Below are 22,668 nucleotides of genomic sequence, written 5' to 3' on the forward strand. Positions count from 1 at the left end.
GCAATTGGCTGTTCAGTGCTTTATTAGACCAATCAGGTGTTTTAAGTAAGCAAAGTAACACAGCTTCACAGAGTTAAACAAATGGAGCATAAAAGAATGCAACACATCTTTACATCATTAAACAAATATTCTACAGCAAAAGCAAATATAGCACATCTTAAACTAATATGCACAATGCTTGGATAAAGGAGGTATGAAATTATAACTAAAAATTACATTGACTAGCAATATCTTCTAGTAAATCAAAGTACAAGAAGTAGATCAATGCTTAAGATTGTCTTTAACATTTAAACATCCAGATGCTGAATTTTGATCTATTGTGGTTTAAAAAAAATGGTCATATTGCAAATAGTCTGCTCTCATTCACCTTTACAGCTTTAAATCTGTGTGCACTGAACATTATATACACTTCAATCTCAATAACAAAAGAACTATAGATTTAATTCAAATGCAAACTTAGATCTGTAATCATGAATGCAGAAATTAATGAGACTTGCAAATAAAAAGGAGAAAAAATTCTTATTTTTTATATTGGTATTCTTTAAAATGTGCTTTAAATTGTTAGCAGTGTAGCTTATTACTATTATTACTTGAAAATTAGAATGGCTGCTATCAAAACATAAAATATAATGTGCTAGTAAGAATGTGGGTTTATTCTTACAGAAAAAAAAACTTAAAAATAAGTCTAAAAATTAGAAGTAGAACCATAATGTGATCCAGTAATACCTTTACTGTAATAAAGTACAAACTTTTTTTAAACACCATAAAATATCTGTAAGATAGATAACATTGTGTGAACTTGAAATAATTTCTAAGAATGCTTTTATGCATTACTTGTGGAAACTAGTTGATGGAAGCTAAAAGTTTTATCACAGCAGCCCTTTACATCTTTAATTACAACTATTCCTACATATTTTATTTTCTTTGAGGCTACTGTGAATGTCAGTGTGCCTATGATCTCTGTTTTTATGTTTTTTTGTGGGTGCATAGAGAAGCTTTTGATTTTCTTCAAGTTGATTCTCTATCCTGCCATATTGTTGAAACATTTATAATTTCTCCAGATTTTCTGGTAGGATTTTTGGGATATATTATGTATAATATAATGCCATCAGCAAATAGGGATAGTTTGACTTCTTTTCTTATCTGTATTTCTTAATTTCTTTCTCATGCCTTATTGCTCCAGCTAGTACTTCAAGGCCAACAGAAAAGATGGGATTGGGGTGGCCATGCACTTTGATTGATACACATCCACCACCAGGAAACTCAACATGTTTATTATGCACAGCTGAAGGAGAAGAGAGATTCGGTAATGTTGATAGTTTTCTCTATAGCAGAACAGTATCAGATTGTTGTCTTCAGGGAGGCGGGAAGTCTTTGGTGTCTTTGATGAGGCCATGGTCATGTCAACAATACACATTCACTGTGTCCTTCATCTACTCCCCACAACCTCCATTGTTTTAAAATTTCTTAAATGTTCATGATGTACCATGACTTCCAGTCCATGGCAACTCTGCAGTAGTCTCTGGAATCCAAGGGATAACAGAAGGAAGCATTGGGCACTCATTCTCAAAACTGGAAAAAATGAAAAGAAAAAACACAACAAAAAACAGTAAGATTTTCCACCTGCAAATGTATCTCTTTAGGTTCTGGAGGTAATGGCTGACCTGTAGACGTATGCCCTGTCAATCTCTGTGGTTGTCTTTCTGGGACAAGGAGCCAGTTGTTGTAACCCAAGGGGCAAAGCCTATGAGGTCAGGCTCCTTCAGAATCCAAGTTGGCAAAATCTTCCCTTTTGTGAGGAAATTGGTGGACCATTCCATTGATGGGATCATTTATAAAACTACATAAAATGAAAATAAAAATGTGAATACACTTGGGTCCTTTGACTACGTATCTATACCTTCATTTTTCTCCTATTTTCCCTCTGTTGTCAAATTTATTGCCCCTTCCTTTAGAAATCAATTATAGGTTGAAACTAATGTTCTCACCTTACTTCCACAGTTCCTCAAGTGTTCCTTCAAAGTACTAATATGTAACTGCCTATCTCTAGATTTAGCTTGTCCAATGCTTTACATCTAACACCTAGAAATGTTTACCTTTATTTATAAACCTTTCTTGGGATCATTCCCTCACCTGTTCAAGGTGGTGTTCCTGTAGTTAGATTCCCTGTTTGGAAACCACTTGCTGTGGCCTCTATGGCTCTGGGTTTGCCCTTACCGAGGTGGTGTGGAATAAAAAACAACCGACATCCATACTGGGAAGCTAGAATTGGGTGGGTTGTGAATGCTGATTGGAGACACACTAGCTGTCCAGAACCTCGACATATTTATTGTTACAGGTGAATGTGGATGTAAGTTTGTTATATACAGCTGAATGAGAAGGTGGATTAAATAATATGGGTAAGGGGTCTCTGTAGGGGAGAAGTCTCAGATTTCAGTTATCATGGAGGAATGAACTGTGGTTGATACTTTCAGCACACACTGTCAACACTGACACTCAGAGCAGGGGAAGGTTTTGCCATTACCATGGGTCTGAAATATTGACATCCTTGATATGGTCATGCTTATGTCAACAATACACATTTATTCACAACTTCACTTTCTCCCCACACAGGACACTATGTATCAAAATTTTAGAATAAAGTATAAGCTTAATATTATTGTACTGTAGTTATTCTTCAATTGTATGGGAGAGTCAAACTAAAGAGAAATTCACTATCAAAGCTATCTGTGATCCAGAACTACAGGTTGCATTTTGGTTTCAGAATGTGAGACTAAAGTCACATGAACTATATTCAATCACTCTTTCAAAGCAAGATTATTAATACTTTTTTTTCCTTTTCCAAGTATTCCATAAAACCTCTCATAGAAACAAACATTTTCCTCCAGGATTCAATAAATTACTTTCAGTGTCTCTAAAGTCACTAATATATTCAAATCCAATTTTATTTAGTAAATTTTTCTTTGTGTTCTTTTTAATCAATTGAAAAATAAGTTTCCCTAATACTTTTAATGTTTAGATCTAGGTTATCCTTCTGAATAAGGGTAATAAATAAACACCTTTACCTAGCCCTCAAACATTTTTAGTAAGTTTTAAATTGTATGTCTTTAAAATATACTTTCATTAAACGAAAATTCATCTACATCAGGTATGCTCCGGTAAACTGGATATCAGACCCTTACCCATTTTCCTTGGCTTTATTTTTTAGACATATGAATATTTTAAACAGTGGTAGTCCCAATGAACAAGAATTTTCTAAGCTTTGTCTAACTCTTGAAGAATATATTATGTCAAGTATCTAATGTGGTATTATGAAACCTGTAATTGTCATAAGAAGTGAATACATACAGACATAAATGTACACACATCTAATTTTGGGCCAATGTCAGCATAAAAACACACTTGTTAGTATCACAGTAGGAAATAAGTATAGGCAAGAACATATCACTTTATAAAAGCAGGGCCTGAATTCTTGGAGGAGTATTGCCTTAATACTTAGATTTCTATTGTAGTACCAGCTTTGAATTGATTCTCCTTGGAGAAAAATGCAGTTGTAAATACATTTTCCTTCTGTAAAACCAAATTTATTTTAACATTTCACCTGTGCAACTGTAATGGTATATAGACCACTAGAGCCTCTCAATTGTATTTCCATCTACTTACAGCTCACCTAGGCCCATACCTTGGCCCTGAAATATCTATGTGTTTTGGTAATATGATGAAATGAGGCAACATAAGAGTTAGCAGGATATACAAATCTGACTAAATTAGTTACTGTACCATAGGGATTGATGGCAAGACCACAGCTTTGGTCTCTATTCTAAACAACATGGCAAACAATCTGAGATACAACTATAGATAAACTGAAGTTATTCTTCTAGAGAATATAATTTTATATTCTGGAATTTAGCTATTGAAAAGGCCAGGAGAAAATAATAAAAGCCATTTCTTATGTGCATTTTGTAGTATAAACTTTAGAGATATTCAGAATGAGAACTGTAGTACATGTTCTTTCACAAACTATTACTAATCCAAGAACTGGTGGATATGGGAGTATTTAGAATCTAGACTTCTACACTGAAATTTAGAGTTAAAAATCATTTGAAATTTGAATCCAAATTTCATGCTATAAATAAGTATACATGTATATATGTGTATCTGATTCTTTTTCCTGCTCTTGAGGCTCTTTTATTTCTGTTGAGTTTCCTGGTACAGTCTCTGTGTGATGATTTTTTAAATCATGTATGTATGTATGTATATATATATATATACATACACATATATAAGCATTATATATATATATATATATATATATATATATATAATATGTTTGGTTGTTATTTCTTAGAAGCTCACTTTTTTCTAATTAGAAAGAAAAAGGGAGTGGATCCATAGGGGAGGGGATGTGGGGAAGAACTGGGGTGGGGAGAAAAAAGAGGGGAATCATAATCAGGATATTTTGTATAAAAACAATCTATTTTCAATTAAAAAAAGGAAAGTTCTATAACTCCATGTTTTTCAGATCTGGCTTACTAACCTTGGTATAATGGTTATTTCTAGATGAATCAATTTTCCAACAAATGTCTTTATTTCATATTTTGTTGTGGCTGGATACATGTATATTGCTGCATTTTTAAATCCAACCATTAATTCTTCCTAGAGATTGCATTTCACTCCAGTAATAATGGCTTTCTATCATCAATAAAACAAGTGATTGCCTCCATTGTACCAGATAATGCTTTCAAGTTTCTAAGAGAGGGAAGCAATTAAACAGTCCTGCCCAACTGCAACACCAATGAACCATGACAATGAGCATGGGAAGATATCCAGGAAGGTGCAGTAAGTGGCATGCACACATCAGTGGTAACCAAAACTTGTCTATTTGGATTTAAGACACACTCAATAGGAAGGAAATAATGCACAGTACTAGAAACCTAGCCCGGTTCCTGAGGCAGTGAGCTCATGGACATTAGAAAAGAATCTATTGGTGTGAGTATGATTTTGAAGTCTCCCACCATCAATGTGTAAGGGTCAATATGTGATTTAAGGTGTAGCAGTGTTTCTTATATAAAAGAGGGAGTCTTGGGAAAGAGGGCTGGGGGGTGGGAGGAAGGAGGAGGGAGGAGGGAGGAGGTGGGATCCGTGGGTAGTATGTAGAGTGAGTAGAAAATTTCTTAATAAAGAAAAATGAAAAAAAAATCCAAATTCTTTAAAAGTCAAAAAAGATCTCTGCATCCAGATCCCTCAGTCATTAGATGGGGTTTCTGGCACGACTATTAGGGTGTTTAGCCATCCCATCACCAGAGTAGGTCAGTTCCAGCTGTCTCTCGACCATTGCCAGCAGTCTATTGTGGGGATATCTGTGGATTTCTGTGGGCCTCTCTAGTACTTTGTTTCTTCCTTTTCTCATGTGATCTTCATTTACCATGGTCTCCTATTCCTTGTTCTCCCTCTCTGTTCTTGATCCAGCTGGGATCTCCCGCTCCCACAGGCTCTCTTTCCCTCGACCCTTGCCCTTCATTACTCCCACTCATGTACAGGTTGTTCATGTAGATCTCAGCCATTTCTTCGTCATTGGGCGATCCTTGTGTCTTTCTTGGGGTCCTGTTTTCCAGGTAGCCTCCCTGGTGATGTGAGTAGCAGTCTAGTTATCCTTGTTCCACATCTAGTATCCTCCTATGAGTGAGTACATACCATGTTTGTCTTTCTGAGTCTAGGTTACCTCACTAAGGATGATTTTTTCTAGATCCATCCATTTACCTGCAAACCTCATGATGTCATTGTTTTTCTCTGCTGAGTAGTATTCCATTGGGTATATGTGCCACAATTAATCTGGGAGTGTAATTAGCGAGAAAGAGGAGGGTTTATATGAGCAAGAATTGTTGAAACTAAGGTTGGATAAAGCACAGGGACAAATAGTCAAACGAATGGAAGCACATGAACTATGAACCAATGGCTGAGGGGCCCCCAACTGGATCAGGCCCTCTGAATAGGTGAGACAGTTGATTGGCTTGATCTGTTTGGGAGGCATCTAGGCAGTGGTACTGGGTCATGTGCTCATTACATGAGTTGGCTGTTTGAAGCCTTGGGCTTATGCAGGGACGCTTGGCTCAGTCTGGGAGGAGGGGACTGGACCTGCCTGGACTGAGTCTACCAGGTTGATCTCAGTCCTCAGGAGAGGCTTTGCCCTGGAGGAAGTGGGAATGGGGGGTGGGATGGGGGGAAGGGGAGGGGGGCAGGAGGGGGGAGAACAAGGGAATCCGTGGCTGATATGTAGAACTGAATGGTATTGTAAAATAAAATAAAAGGAAAAAAGTCAAAAAAGAGAGGGTGTCATCCTTGTGTTTGGAGAATTCGTGTTATTATTTGAAATTTCATTTTGGCAGATTTTTCCTTTGATGAGTATGAATTGTCCTTCCCCATCTCTTTTGATTAGTTTTAGTTTGACGTCTATTTTGGTAGATATTAAAATGGCTACTTCAGCTTGCTTTTTTAGTCTATCTGATTGAAATATTAAAAGATATAAAAGAAAAGAATTTATGATTTTCACTTTGCTAAATCAGCATAAATCCTTGCTACATTCTAAATCTTATCGTTGGACAGAAAACGGTAGCTACCATCCCTCATCAAATAAGATTCTCTTCACAGTAAACAGAAACTATCACAACTCCCCACACCTGAACACACTGTAGAGATTAAAGGGTTGCTGGGAGCTAGCTCCAACAGATAATCTATATTACAGCTCCTTCATCTGTGGCTCAGGAAACATCGCAGAAGTGGAATGATTGTAAGAGCCAGAATACTAGGAATCTGTTATGAATGCTTATCTAGAAAGGACTGAATAAATAAGACTGGGACAGTGGCAACATCAATAAACATGTTGATGTGAAAGAGGAAAAATTTCATCGGGTCCCATCCATAGATAAAGAACTGCAAGAAATCAACAACTGCTGCAACAAGGAGAATTATCCTCTCCTAGGGATGAGCTCCCTTCTTGGTAGACCAAACCAAAGTGGTCAGATCTGAAATTATATGCACATAAACAACAAAAATGGATTCAACATGTTCTGTTTATATACATTCCCACAAAATACACATAGCAAAAATAACTAAAGACAAAGCATCTATTAACTTGAGCCTGGGAAGAGAGATAGGAAGAGTTAGAAAAGGGGTACCTAGGAGGGGGGTTGGAGGGAGAAAAAGGGAGGGGAAAATGATGTAATAAATGCAATATAATTTTTAAATAAAAACAACAGCAGATGCTCACTAGATTATTGAGAAGTATTTTAGATATTTTACTTACTTGCTATGTATTTTTTGATCGGTCTTGAGTATCCTTTAATACTTTTGTATTTGCACAACATGAAAACTGCCTTAGTCTGTAGTACTATCACAAGGTGCTGAGTAATATATACATATAATAGAAATATATCTCATAATAGTTTTGGAAATCAGGCAAAGTCTAAGATTAAGATTCCAATTGTTTCAGCATCTTGTGAGGACGTGTCTGTACATTAAAATATTTCCCCTATTTTGAGATTATGATATAACTATACCACTCTATTTCTTCCCCTGAAACTTCCCATATGCTCCTTATTTTATGGCCACTTTTTTCACTGTTGCTACATATATATATATATATATATATATATATATATATATATATATATATATATATATATATTATTCCTAATAAATAAGTACAAGTTGTTCAGTCTGTAATGTAACTTTTCTGTTTGGATTCAGGGTTGACTCTCTGTATTGGTTCACTGACTGGTATGATCTTTACCAGGAAATTCTATTTATTCCATTCTCAGCATTTATTTGTTGCCTGCAGTTATTTGTGTAAGACCTCCTGGGCTTTCCCTCATCCACTTTTATGTGTCTGCTCTTGTTGTCCTTATTCAGCTGATGTTTCGGCAGTGATGCTGCTGAGGTTTTATGGGTGTAACTTGTAACAGTCTTAAGAGACACAATCTCACAGCATCTCTCTGATCCTCTGGCTGTTGCGATCTTTCCAACTCCTCTACTACAGTGATCCCTGAGAATTAGATGTGCAAGTTGTTTTATAGATGCATCCATAGGGACATAGTTTTACAATTCTACATTTCCTTGATGAGAAATGAGGACTACACTGATCTGTGGATGTAATTCCACATATTTTGACTATTGTTAGAGATTGTGCTGGTTTAATAAAGCAGTGGTTGTCAGTTTCCTTGCAAGATCCGTGACTTCACTAGCCCTGGGCATTTAGCTAGGTTTCCAGTTCCAGGAACAATTTCCCTATTACTGAATGAGTTTTAACTCCAATTAAAGAGCTATTGATTGCAGACAATGTTTATGTGCCACTACTGCACACTTAAGAGTTACTGTGCCATGCTGGTCATTGGTATGGTTCATAGGAATTATAAATAAACAGGGCTAGTGGTTTTTACCTTGAGACAAGGTCTCATCGTGGGGACCTGATTCAGCTGGAACTCACTATATAGAACAATCTGGCCTTGAATTTACAAAGATCTCTATGCTTTCCCTCCCCAGTACTGGCATTAAAGGTATTCTCCACCACATCTTGCCAGATGACACTTAAAATGGGTTTTATTATTTTTAAAATCTTTCCATTTTTATATTATGAGAATTTCATGTGGTATATTATGATCATATTCTTCTGCCCCCCTTAACTCCTACCAGATCTTCCCCTACCTCACTACCTACCCAACACCATGCTATTTCATAAAACAACAACAACAACACACACACATACACACACACACACACACACACACACACACACACACACACACACAAACCCTCACAGAGTGGAGTCTGGTTTGTGCTAGTCAACTATCCCTTGATGTTAAGAACTGTCCTGAACTGTGATTGATATACCCAGTATCACTCCACTGAAGAATACTGATTTTCTCTCTCCCAGCAGCTATCAATTGCAATAGCTTTTTGGAAAAGAGTGAGAATTTGCTCCTACTTCTGTCCCATGTTGGAGTTTTGTCTGGCTTGAGATTGTAAAGGTCTTGTGCATGCTATCAAACTGTCAATTTTGTATATGCACCTGCCGGGTTATATCTGAAAAACACTGTTTCCTTGAAGTACTCTACCACTTCTTGCTCTTAGAATGTTTCTTCACCCTTTGCAACATATTCCTGAGCATTGAATGGAGAAATGTGATGTAGACTTTCCATTTAGAACTTGGTCCTCTGGCTGGAGAGATTGCTCAGTGGTTAAGAGCATTGACTGCTTTTCCAGAGGACCTGGGTTCAATTCCCAACACCCGCATGACAGCTCATAACTATCTGTATTTCTGGTTCTATGGAATCCGACATCCATGGTGAAACGCCAATGCACATGAAATAAAAATAAAAAATAGACAAACAAGCAAATAAATAAACAAATAAATAAATAGAACTTGGTGCTCCAAAATATCTCACTATCTGCACATTGTCTCGTTCTGAGTATCTGTTGTTAATTACCATCAGAAGAAGAACCTTCTCTGATGGGGATTGAGTGATATACTAAACTTTTGGTATAGTATTATGTCATTAGGAGTTGTTTGGTTGCTATGTTCACTTAGAAGAAAAATAATAGTGGGTTTGCACTTAAGGTCCATGGTCCATGACCTAACAAGTCCTTGGTTCTTGACATCAATAATAGTATCAAGCATGGTTCCCTTCTAATGAATCAGGTTGCAAATACAATCAAAAAAAGTGTTTGGCTACTCTCCTAGTATTTATGCCACAACTGTATTAATAAGAGTTCTCTAGAAGAGGTAAACATCATGTACTCAAAAAGTATGAAGAAAAGAAGGGCAAATAAGTTCTAAGCTAGTTCTCTCCAGATTATTAATAAGACACTAATCCACTTATTACTTGAGAGTGCTCTTAATTATTTATTATAAGACCTCAGTTCAAATAATAACACAATAGATATTAAGTTTTAAGAAGAATTTGAAGGGAACATATTCAAACAGCAAGGAAATATCTGAGGTAGCGACTTATCTTTCTACAATCTGATAATTACCATATAAGGGAAATGCAAAGACTATTCTTATCAGTAATTCTTTAAAACTCACAAGCAGTTTCTATTCAATTAGTCAAGTACTGTTGTGTCTATAAAAGATGAGAATGTTCAAAATATAGCATAATAAAAATCTATGTGACTTTAATTTATAACTTTATTGATATTTTTAAATTGCATATGAGAGATATTTATATAAAAAGAATGCCAGAAGGGCATTCAAGAAAATACCATTTTAATAAATTATTCCATTACAAAATATGCTGCATTGAACAAACTCAGGTAAACCTTAGAGAACTTTTGAATATTTTAATTAAATTTGGAAATTAATGGATAAATAAAAAGGAATATTTTTGTATTTTCTTCCCAGAAAAATTCCGGCAATTAACATTACTATTTACAGTACATGTAAGACGATATTTTTGTATTTTTCTCATGTATGTTATTATTTTAAGAATATTTTGTCGATTTTACTACATTAAAATTATTTTCTGTTTTCATTAGATATTTTGTCACCATGACAAAATGCCTAAGAACAATCAATTTAGACAGGAAAGATTAATTTTGGTTCATGGTTCCAGAGGTTTCAGTGTTGAATCAAGTATTTTTGGGCTGTGCTGAGACAGAATATGATGACAGAAGGGCATTTTCAGGCAAAACTACTGACTTCATGGTGTTCATAAAGGAAAGAGCAATTGAGGGCAGCAACTCCAAGAACACACCCACAGTGGCTCATTTCCTCCAATTTCCTCTAGGGTGACCCACATCTAAAGTTTTCAGAAAATCCTAAAATAGACCTTCCAGCTGTGTATCAAGCCCTGAAAATAAATGCCAGCAGGATATTTCATATTCAAACTATAACTATAAGCTGAGTTTGATGATTTGCTTCTGTTATCCCAGCATTTAATGGGCTGAGAAAGGTAGGTTACCATGAGTTTGAGGCAAGCCTGCATTACATATTACATAGTACACACAGTATAAGACTCTGTTCAGAAATCAAACAATCATAATCAAGTACCATAACAACATTACCAGAATGGTAAGATAAGTCTGTATTTTACAGTTATTATTTCAAGATATGCCTAGTGGGTTCTGTATAACATATTTGTTCACTTCCACAGATACTAAAATGCCTGTCCTATTTTTTATTGACTGCACTTTTTTTTTTTTTTTAAAAAAAAGATGTTTGTTTTTTTATGTGAATGTGTGCCTACATAACTGTGTATGTGCCATGTGCCTGCCTGGTGTCATATGCCTTGCAACTGAAGTTAAGATGGTTATGATCCACTTGATGTAGTTTCTAGGAAGCAAAGTTGGTTCTTCTAGAAGACATCTCTCCAGCCCCCTGTATTTCTTTTGAATTTGTTTCTATTCTTTTGTCTTTGGACTGTGATTTGTACTTTTAGGGTGATTTCCAAGAGTTCTTTTTATATTAGTTGTTTCAATCCAATATATAGCATGAAAAGCGCAAGCACTTCCTTCAGCACTTTCTGATTAAAGCAGACACTTATTATGTGTATTAATATCTGTTTAGTCACATGTATTGGTCTTCTAACTTTTCCTTTATTCTTAGTGGAAAATGCATATAGATGTTTACATTCCATTTTAGGGGATGGTGTATTCATTTTCTATTTCACATACTCAGGTTTAATTTTTGTATTTAAATCTTTTACCTGTAGAATTAAATTATTGGAATATAGTTCAAGTCTCAAGCTCACTCTCAGATTTACTAATTATATTCTACTTTTATGCTCATGCTCTTATTTGAATTCTATTTACTTCTCTTATCATGAAAATATCCTTTGATCTGAAGAAAATAGTTAAAGAATTTACTTAGAAAGTAAATTACAGGATTTAGAGATATAAAACAAATGAGAAAGATCAATGTCTTAGAATACTAATATAAGAAATTCAACCAAAATAATAGAACAAATAATGGAAGAATATAATTCACAGCTGATATGAGATTTAATTTGCCAAATTTAATGTCTATAGTATGTCATTCCCAATAACCAAAAAATCCCATATAGGAACATCGTAATAATATTTTCTGACATTAGAAATGAAAATAGCTCTCTTCCCGTTCTGCTGCCGCCATGCCATCCAGACTGAAGAAGACCCGGAAACTCCAGGGCCACGTGTATCACGGCCACGGCTGCATCAGTAAACACCACAAGCACCCAGGAGGTCGAGGTAATGCTGGAGGCATGCATCACCACAGGATCAACTTCGACAAATATCATCCAGGTTACTTTGGGAAAGATGGTATGAGACATTACCACTCAAATTGTGGACACTGGTCAGTGAGCAGACACGCGTCAATGCTGCAAAGAACAAGACTGGAGCTGCTCCCATCATTGATATTGTGCGATCGGGCTACTACAAAGTTCTGGGGAAGGGAAAGCTCCCTAAGCAGCCTGTCATCGTGAAAGCCAAAGTTTTCAGCAGAAGAGATGAAAAGAAGATAAAGGGTGTTGGAGGTGCCTGTGTACTGGTGGCTTGAAGCCACCCAGGGAGGTTAATTAAATGCTAACATTTTCCAAAAAAAAAAAAGAAAGAAAGAAAGAAAGAAAGAAAGAAAGAAAGAAAGAAAGAAAGAAAGAAAGAAAGAGAGAAAGAAAGAAAGAAAAATAAAATTCGAAAATTTCCACAGTTTAAACCAAAGAACTGAATACAACAAAGCACTGAAAAGGATAGGTAAGAAACAGAGTAGGCTCAGCAATGGCACCTGCTAAAAGGCTTTCGAGCACAGGAGTTAAGACAATTGGGGTCTTCTCTGATGCCTTCAATTTTCTAAGGAAAAAATGTGATCATTCCCTTATTGTATCAGTGGAAAAGCATGAACATACATTCATGAATTATTTAACAAGAAACAGAAAAACAATGACTTTAAAGGGCAATCAGTATGTGGAAGTGGATGGCATGGCTGATAATCAATAATAAAACTTTCACTAGAGAAAGAGGGAATGTAAGGAGGCCATATTTGCTTCAAATACTAGAAAAACTTACATTTGTTGACATGATCTCTATTTGTCTTCCATGGCTATTTATTTTCTATTCCTGCAGTTACTCTTCTTTTCTCAAGCCTTAATTTTTCCCTGATCTGGTGTGGTTTGTTGACAAGTAGGTAAAATCAAAGTGTTTTGAAAGTACTCTATACTTCAATAGATGATATCAGAGAAATATTTTAGTATTAGATTAAAGACTCATTTGCCTGAAATATTTTTTGTAACACTCAAAGTTTTACTCAATCCTGAACAAAAGTCAATGCTTATTTTATTATTACTGTATAAGTCTATAAAATCTAAAACTGTTTTCAATTTAATGAGCTGTCTTATGAGAGATAATATTCATACAGTAGAAGATTCCAAATAGATAATGCTGTCTACAGCTCTGTCTAGTAGCTATAATGATTAGACAAATCTCTTTATTTGGATGTCACTTTTACAAAGTGTGTTTCATGGACCTGAGTGAATATCTCAATTTACTGATTAGTTCTATACTTGCCCTGGATCTACTTCATAAATACCTCTTGAGTTAAGGATCAATATTCTCTCCATCTACTGTTTATTAAATTCCATTTACACCAAAATTGTGAATAATTTAAGTGACAGATGTAATACTGAATAAGATAGACTACTAATTTCCTAAAATTACCAAGGTTATGGTGGTACACAGTGTACTTTACTGACTAAAGTTGGAAAATCACTTTTCACTAAAATTATACTGTGGGAAAATAACTTTAAAAACAAAGCAATTCCATAATTACCAAATATGGACTGATTTTCTTTGGGAGATGAGGAAAAAGAAGATGATCTGGCTAATATTTAGGTCAGGGTGACAGGAGTTAGGGTCATCTGAGAAGATATCTCATCTGAAAAAAAAATGCATCGTTAAAATTTATCTGTAGACAATGGACTGATGATTGATATGAGAGGGCACAGCTCACTGTGGGTAGTGGTAGCCCTGGGAAGGTGATCCTGGATGGACTAAAACTAATAGTTTGAGCAACTCATGGAGAGAAAGCCAGTAAACAATCCCTGATAAGGGCCTTGGCATCAGTTCCTGCCCCCAGGTTCCTGTCAGTTTGAGTTCTTGCCCTGACTTCCCTTAGTGGTAGAGTGTTTCCTGGAAGTGTGAGATTAAATAAACCCTTTCTTCCAAAGGTTGGCGATGCTGTTTTATTGCAGTAATTTAAACGCTGAGAGAGAAGAAAGGAAGATACAGTAATTTGGACTGTTTGCAACATTTGAATCTTTATAGTGTGATAAATGCAATATAAACAGTATCATGGAAAACCTGAGATTTGGTATATTTAAGTAATTGGTTCCAAAATAAATTTAATTATTTATTTGATGAAATCTAGGGAATGAGTATATATAACATTGGAGAAAATTGGTATAAGATGTGTTAAAGAAGAGATACAACACATCACAGAAACTTATAATGAAAAGGAAATATTTATTAAATGCCATTGAAATATACTTTAAATACAAAACTAAAAGATATATTTAGGAAAGTAAATAAAGCAGAGAAAGTTATAGGTAATAAAAATAAATTTGAATAATGTAGCCATCAAAAATACATATAATTGTAATTTGAAATAACATACACAAATTAGGAAGAGACAATAAAAGGGAATACATCTTTCAGAATGAAAATAGTACTGTAAAACAAAGAGATTAAATAACTGTGCAAAAATAAAATATATTTTCCAAAATAGTTTATGAATGAAGACAAAATAAATGAAATAAAACAAAATAAATGTTTATTGAACATCTATTTATAACATATGACATCTGTCAAACAACAGTTTAGTATTGATTTTTATTAATGAATACTAAAAAATCAGCAAAACTCCATCTCTTGTATTTGCCCCTTTAGAAGCATTTACCATAAATAAAAGAATATATAGAAACTGATAAGTAGTTCATTAAACTCTGCAGGCCAAATAAGACAAGAATATGACAATATTGAACAATTTTTTCATAAACTCGATTTCAAGGTGTTTATTATGGATAATATTTTTCCTACATGTTTTAGCATAAGTAATTATCTATTAAAAGACCATTTGAAGCATAATTGTGAATAATTTAAGTGAAAGATATGACAATGTATAAACAGACAACAATAAAGTCCTAATTTTTCCTTCATTGAGTTTCTAACCTATTTTGAAAGGAAAAGCAAATGGTCACTGTAAATTAAGCAATGTGAACACAGTAGTACAAGTTACTGTAAGCCCATCTAGGATGGGGATCCCAACTACTTTATGGAGATCACTAGACTGTTACAAATGTAGGAACCTCTGGGCTAGTTCCAACGTGTTTTCAAAGATAGCAGGTTATTCAGTATGTCAGGATTGTCTAGGAAGTATTTAAGCTATGATTTAATGTCTGAGTGAGAGCATTTTCTTTTAGACACGAAATACAAATGTGGGTCTGAAAAAATAAGAAATTGGTATTGGATAACAATTTAGGTGGCTCATTCCTAGGGAAGATAAATTCTCTGACTCTGAGAAGTCATTAATTGTGAGTAGCTCTTCATCTCAGGATGAGGCCTTGTGAGATTTCCCCAATCAATATTTGACATGTCAACGGGTATTGTCACTGTTTAGGTCTTATTTAGTCTACCATATTATTGAGATCTCGGGGTGCAGGTTCTATGTCCTATTTAAGAGTCACAATCTTGCAGTAAATGTCCTGGTCCTCTGGCTCTTACAAACTTTCATTGCCCTCTTCAGAGATGTTCCCTGAGCCTTAGTAATAAAATTTAACCCCCCCAAAATATGAAAAACTAAATGGACTCAGCAGGTTACATTTGTATATTTATACATATGTATGCATGTAACAATAATGCTTAAGAAAAAGAAAAACAATGGAGATACTATATGAAAATTGAGTAAGATTTGGAGACAGAGGAAAGGGAACAGTGGGGGAGTGCAGGATATGACAATACGGGGTTGAATATGATCAACATATATTATACATACATATGAAATGTCATAATGAAACCCATTAGATTGTACAACTAATAAATGTTAATTAAATAAAAAATAATTTATTTACTGATGATGTTATTGTTTGACAATTTGAGCTAGATCAATCTGTAGTTGCTCTTTTTTCTGCATCCTACACATAGGACTGATGCCTTACCTGGTATGATGGATGCCAGCTATTATTATTATTGGACAATATCCCAATTTCTTCATACACTCTTCCATCTCCAAACAGGATTGCTGGTATATTCACATTGCAATGGTGTTCTAGAAGGGCATAAGTGAGAGTCTACCTTCTTAATATCTCACATAATCTCACTTCTGTTTCACTCAATTGGTGAAAACAAGTCACAAAGGAAGCACAGACTTAAAAGAATGAAACTGGGGCCAAGTATGGTGGAAGGGGCCTACAGTCCTAACACTCAAAAGACTGAGATAATGGGAGTACTGTGAGTTTGAGACAAGCCTGAGCTATATAGCAAGACCATGGCTCAAAAAGAAAAGAAATAAAGAGTCTGCTATTTATGGAAAGTGCTGAAGAGAATGGCTAGTCAAAAACTATTTCATTGAAGAAAGAAAAAATACTTTACTTTCAGTTATGTTTGAATTTGTCAGTGTTTTGGTCTGAATATGTACAGTCTCTTCAAAATCCAATTATGAAAAGTGTACTCCCCAGGGTGGTGATATTGGGAAGTGCTATGTATCTTTAAGAGACAAGACCTTATGAGAAGTCTTTAATGGTAATCATGGTCGTTATTATGTGAAGTATTATGACACCTCAAACTTTGCTTTCTGGCTCAAGGTGGGAAAACATATACATATATATATATATTCTAACATGGTGTGGAATCCTCATGTCAGGCACAGATCAATGATCAATGAAGCTGAATAATCTTGGACTTGAAACAACAAAGTATGAACTAAATGGACCATACATTTTCAGTAAGCAGTTTTTGTCAGGTGATTTATACAAAGAAGCTGAGTAATATGGTAAGCTTTTCCATTGATGTTTAACACAAAATCCTCATGAAACCCCTTGATATTGTTCAGTAATCTGGCCAGTTTCTTAATCTATTTTCTTCCATTTACCTACATACTTTTACACTTTCTTCTACTTAAAATTACATGCCCTAATGATCCTACTTGGATATTTTTCTTATTTACACACAAACATGCAAATTTCCCACATGGTTCTACTGTTATTATCCATCTACTTTTAACTCCTATTCTACTATCTGATATCCTTTCACTATGTATAATGCATCTCTACTCAGAAAAGAATAAAATATCTCACTTACCAGTAATATTGTATCCATGTCTCTTTAATCAGGAGCACTATTTAATCTTTAGTCATCAAGTTAATCTAAAAGCAACATTTTATCTAGAGATGCTACTTGAAATTGTGGTTAAGTTAGTAGGTTGAAAATAGAACAAATGAAAGTGTATTTAATATGACTACTCTACCAAACATTATAGGATACTATATCATGCATTAAATTTTTTTCAGAACATTTACATTAACCTACAGTTCTAGACTAGAGGTAATACAGAAACATAATATCTAATATAAAAAATACTGGAAATACAGTACCTTATAAAGCAGCAGTTGTTTGCTAGATTATTACATGGCTGACCATGAACTGTAACTTGCTTATGTGTCCACGTATGAACCACTAGTCAAGGAAAATATCACAACTGAAGAGTGAAAGTATAGCTTCTACTGCTTGTGTTTCAATTTTACACTGTCATAATCTCAAAAACTCAAAGTCACAGACTTGGGACATATGAAGTTCATGCATTTATTCTTGAAATTCTTTGCTCATGTTCTCTCACTTTAGTATTTATTATTTCTGGAACGTGTAACTATTGGCTCCTTAACTGGGTTCTCAACTCTACCTTATGAGGAAATTTTTTGTCACGATTCCTTAACTTTGAGCATAATGTCTATGCATTCCTTTGGGCATCTCACTCAGTATTCAAATGCTCTTTTTACTCTGCCATAAAATGCATTCATTCAGCCAGACACTTTTGAATATAAGATTCTTATAGTCTTAGGCTCATATAAACTACTTCAATATCTAATAGATGTCTTAAATACATAGTCCACAAGAGACCCTCCTACTCTTCTTACAAAATCTACTTTTAATTGACTTATATAATAAAATAACAGTTCAATTTTATACATGCTGAAAACAAATTCTTAACATAATCATCAACTACTGTTTCCTTTTCATACATTTCCTCCAATCAGTGTATACATCCTGTTGATTGTATCTTAAAAATATATCTAGGATCTGCTCAATTTTCATCACATCTATCATTGCATTTTTTGCCCAAATAACCGTAACTTGTCCCTGATTTAGTGCAACAAACTTCCAACTGTGCAGTTCACTTTTATCTTTGCTGCTCTACATTTTGCAGCTCCTTTGTTTCTTTCGAAAAGGAAGTCAAGACTTCTGGCTTGAGTTGTTTATAGGAAGCAAGAAAGATTATATGTCACAAATGAAGAAATAGAAAATAAAACAGAAATTATATAAAATCTTAACTTTTCTTGAATTTATCAGAACACTGAAATATACCTAAGGAAATAAAGATTTCTCCATGGAAATGAGAGGAATGACATGTTTGTTTACCAGGAGCAGAGCACTGTAGGAAGATGAGGCTGCCATAGAAACAGACAAGAATATATAAAAGGAATTCTATAAGAATTCATAAAGGCCTAGAGTGGGTTAGTATGACAGAGCAGAAATTCTGAGAACTGATGTTACAATGAAGTTACACCCTCTTGCTGTTTTATATGAAATGTACTGTTCCCTTATGACAAATATGGGACTCCAGGTAGGATACTAGAGAAATAATCATTCATTGCAATAAGCCTTGGGGAAAGGTATAGTCTTGGCCCCAGAGAAGCAAAGTTTTCTACTTAGATTATTCCTATCAGTGTTTTTAAAAAGGAAATTTCATAAGGTTGCATTCATTACTGTGAGCATACAGCACAATCTGTCTCCCCTAGGGTACATTTGAAGTTTCATAACTAAATAAAAGGAAAGAAAAAACTTTAAGAAACACACAAAGAATGCCATGCCCTCCAATGTATGCAGATAGATGTTTGAAGATGGTTCATAATCTATTCTTATCAGCAGAGAAACTAAAATCTAAGCACACACACACACACACACACACACACACACACACACACACACACGAAGATAGACAAATGATAGAAAGATAGCCGGATAGTTGTAGATATATAGGTAGGTAGGCAAGTAGATAGATAGATAGATAGATAGATAGATAGATAGATAGATAGATAGATAGATAGATAGATAGATAGACAGATAGATAGATAGATTATATACACACACACACACACACACAAACACAAACATATATATATATATACATGGAATCTATTTTGTTTTGATCAACTACTCCTGAACCTGCTGTTTGCCACCAAGTGTTGTTGACATATATCCACTGTCACTCCACTAAAGAAAATTGATTTTTCCTTTTCCAGCAGATATCAATTGCAAATAACTTATCGGCTAATGGTGGAACTTTGTTCCTACTTCTCTCCCTTCATGCTGATATTTTGTCAGGCTTGAGTTTGTGCAGGTTTTTGGCATGTTGTTACAGTCCCTTTGAGTTCATGTGTGTGTGTGTCTGCCCTGTTGTGTCTGTAATTCAATGTTCTCTCAAGGTCATCATCTTCTTCTGGCTCTTATACTCTTTCTACCTCCTCTTCCATTTAGAGCCTTTCAGGGATTAGGGGGAGGGATTTGATAAAGACATTCCATTTAAAGATGAGTGTTCCAAGGTCTCTCACTCTCTACATATTAATCTGGTTGTAGTTTTCTGTGTTAATTACTTCTACTCCAAGGAGAAACTTTTCTTAATAGGGTTAATTGATGCTCTGCTCTATGGGTATAGTAATGTCATCAGTAGTAATTTTCTTATTGTGTTCCTTTAGCAGAATAATAGTAGTAAGTGTTTCCCTCGGGCCCATGACTTATCCAGTCTCACAGGCTTAGCCACTATATCAGTGTACAGTATGTGTTATATCTCATGGAGGAGGCCTTAAATTAAATTTTAAAAAGTTGTTTGATGCCCACATAATATATGAGCCACTATGATACCAGTGGGTATATTTTGCCAGAAAGTCATTATTATGCTTAACAAGATTTTTAGTTGAGTGAAATTGATAATTACTTTTCTTATTTGGTAGCATGGAAGTAACTTCCAGCCCTGTGAGCCTTTGTCAATAGGGTTGAAGCTTCTAGTAAGACACCAGCATAATTTCTCCAAATTCAAGGATGTAAACAAGTGGTATCTTCAGTAACAAGGCATTACTATCAGACTGTTTAGAGTAAACAATAGCCTTGGTAATATCCTGTAATGATTTTTAATGGTTGTCTATGGGACCCCTTTCACTGATGATTCAATAGGACATAACTTTTTCTTGGTGTTGGGATTTTACTTGGAAGTTTATGATGTTTAGTTGTGGCAATGTCTCCACAATTAAATGGTAACTCCATTTAAATCCATTATTTATATTTTTGGAAGCTTCTAAAGAATGCTATATTTCAATATGGGTTTGTGATTTTTTCCCTTTGGTTTCTTTTTTGTTCCTATTAATGTTTTTTTTTCTCTTTTGAGAGTGTGTAGGTAAGGAGGTATGGATGAGGGGAGGATTTGGGAGGTCTTGAAGGATATAAAGGGCAGAAAAAATATGTACTGTAAAAAAAACTTTAAAAATGTTATTAGCTAGCCAGAAGTTCAGAAGGACACACACACAGACAAACAAACAAACAAACAAACAAACACACTCCCTGTCACATGAAAGACTCATTAAAAAAAGAAAACCAACTCTGAATGTCACTTGTTTGCTTTGAGAATATATAATTCACAAGAACCAAGATTGTAGGGCCCCCCTTGTTCTGACACAAAACTAAGACAATAGATAATAGTGTAAATCATATCTGCCTAAAAAGACAGAAAGCACTGAGTAACCTGTTGAATTAGGAAGGTGGAGAGATCCCTTCTTGCTTAGGCCCTCATTGACATATTTAATAGGTAATTGCTAAAAATAATGGTGGAATGCAAATAAATTGAGAGGCATCAAGAAACCATGTTTTATCATGAAGGGGTGTTGGATTTTGCCAAATGCCTTTTCATCATCTAGTGAGATGATCATGTGGGTTTTTTCTTTCAGTTTGTTTATATGGTGTATTACATTCACAGACTTTTGTATGTTGAACCAGTCTTGCATCCCTAGGATGAAGCCTACTTGATCATGGTTGATAATTGTTTTGATGTATTCTTGGAGTCTGTTTGCCAGTATTTTATTGAGTATTTTTGCATCAATGTTCATGAGGGAGATCAGTCTGTAGTTCTCTGTTCTTTGTTGCATCTTTGTTTGGCTTAAGAATCAGGGTAATTGTAGCCTCATAGAAGGAGTCTGGTAATGTCCCTTCTGTTTCTATTGTGTGGAACAATTTAAAGAGTGTTGGTATTAACTCTTCTTTGAAGATCTGGTAGAATTCTGCGCTGAAACCATCTGGTCCTGGGCTTTTTTTGGTTGGGAGACTTTTAATGACTGATGCTATTTCCTTAGGGGTTATTGGACAACTTAGTTTATCTGGTCTTGATTTAACTTAGGTATGTGGTACCTATCTAGAAAATTATCCATTTCTTTCAGATTTACCAATTTTGTGGAGTACAGGTTTTTGAAGTATGACCTCATGATTTTCTGGATTTCCTCATTGTCTGTTGTTATGTCTCCTTTTTCATTTCTGATTTTGTTAATTTGGATGCACTCTCTCTGCCTTTTGGTTAGTTTGGATAAGGGCTTGTCTACCTTGTTGATTTTCTCAAAGAACTAACTCTTTGATTAATTCTTTGTATTGTTCTCTTTGTTTCTATTTTATTGATTTCAGCTCTCAATTTGATTATTTCCTGGTGTCTGTTCTTCCTGGGTGACTTTGCTTCTTCTTGTTCTAGAGCTTTCAGGTGTGCTGTTAAATCAATAGTGTGAAATTTCTCCAACTTCTTTATGTGGGCATTTAATACTATGAATTTCCCTCTTAGCACTGCATTCATAGTGTCCCATAAGTTTCGGTATACAGGGAACATACCTAAACATAATAAAGGCAATTTACAGCAAGCCAACAGCCAACATCAAATTAAATGGAGAGAGACTCAAAGCAATTCCACTAAAATCAGGAACAAGGCAACGCTGTCTGCTCTCCCCATACTTATTCAATATAGTACTTGAAATTCCAGCCAGAGCAATAAGACAACATAAGGAGATCAAGTGGATACAAACTGGAAAAGAAGAAGTCAAGCTTTTGCTATTGGCAGATGACATGATAGTATACATGAGTGACCACAAAAATTCAACCAAGGAACTCATACAGCATGAAATCACCTTCAGCAATGCATCAGGATACAAGACTAACTCAAAAAATCAGTAGCCCTCCTATATACAAATGACAAAGAGGCTGAGAAGGAAATCAGAAATACATCACCCTTTACAATAGCCATAAATGATCTAAAATACCTTGGGGTAACTCTAACTAAGCAAGTGAAAGACCTGTATGACAAGAACTTTAAGTCCTTGAAAAAAGAAATTGAAGAAGACCTCAGAA

General features: G+C 34.9%; 1 pseudogene; it reads left to right on the top strand.

Annotated features, from left to right (window-relative positions):
• The first annotated feature begins 12,122 nt into the window (after window positions 1-12,122).
• Window positions 12,123-12,585, top strand: LOC102920445 (large ribosomal subunit protein uL15 pseudogene; annotated as a pseudogene).
• Window positions 12,586-22,668: the final 10,083 nt, after the last annotated feature.

Source organism: Peromyscus maniculatus, chromosome X (assembly GCF_049852395.1).
Source record: "Peromyscus maniculatus bairdii isolate BWxNUB_F1_BW_parent chromosome X, HU_Pman_BW_mat_3.1, whole genome shotgun sequence".
Lineage (NCBI taxonomy): Eukaryota > Metazoa > Chordata > Mammalia > Rodentia > Cricetidae > Peromyscus > Peromyscus maniculatus.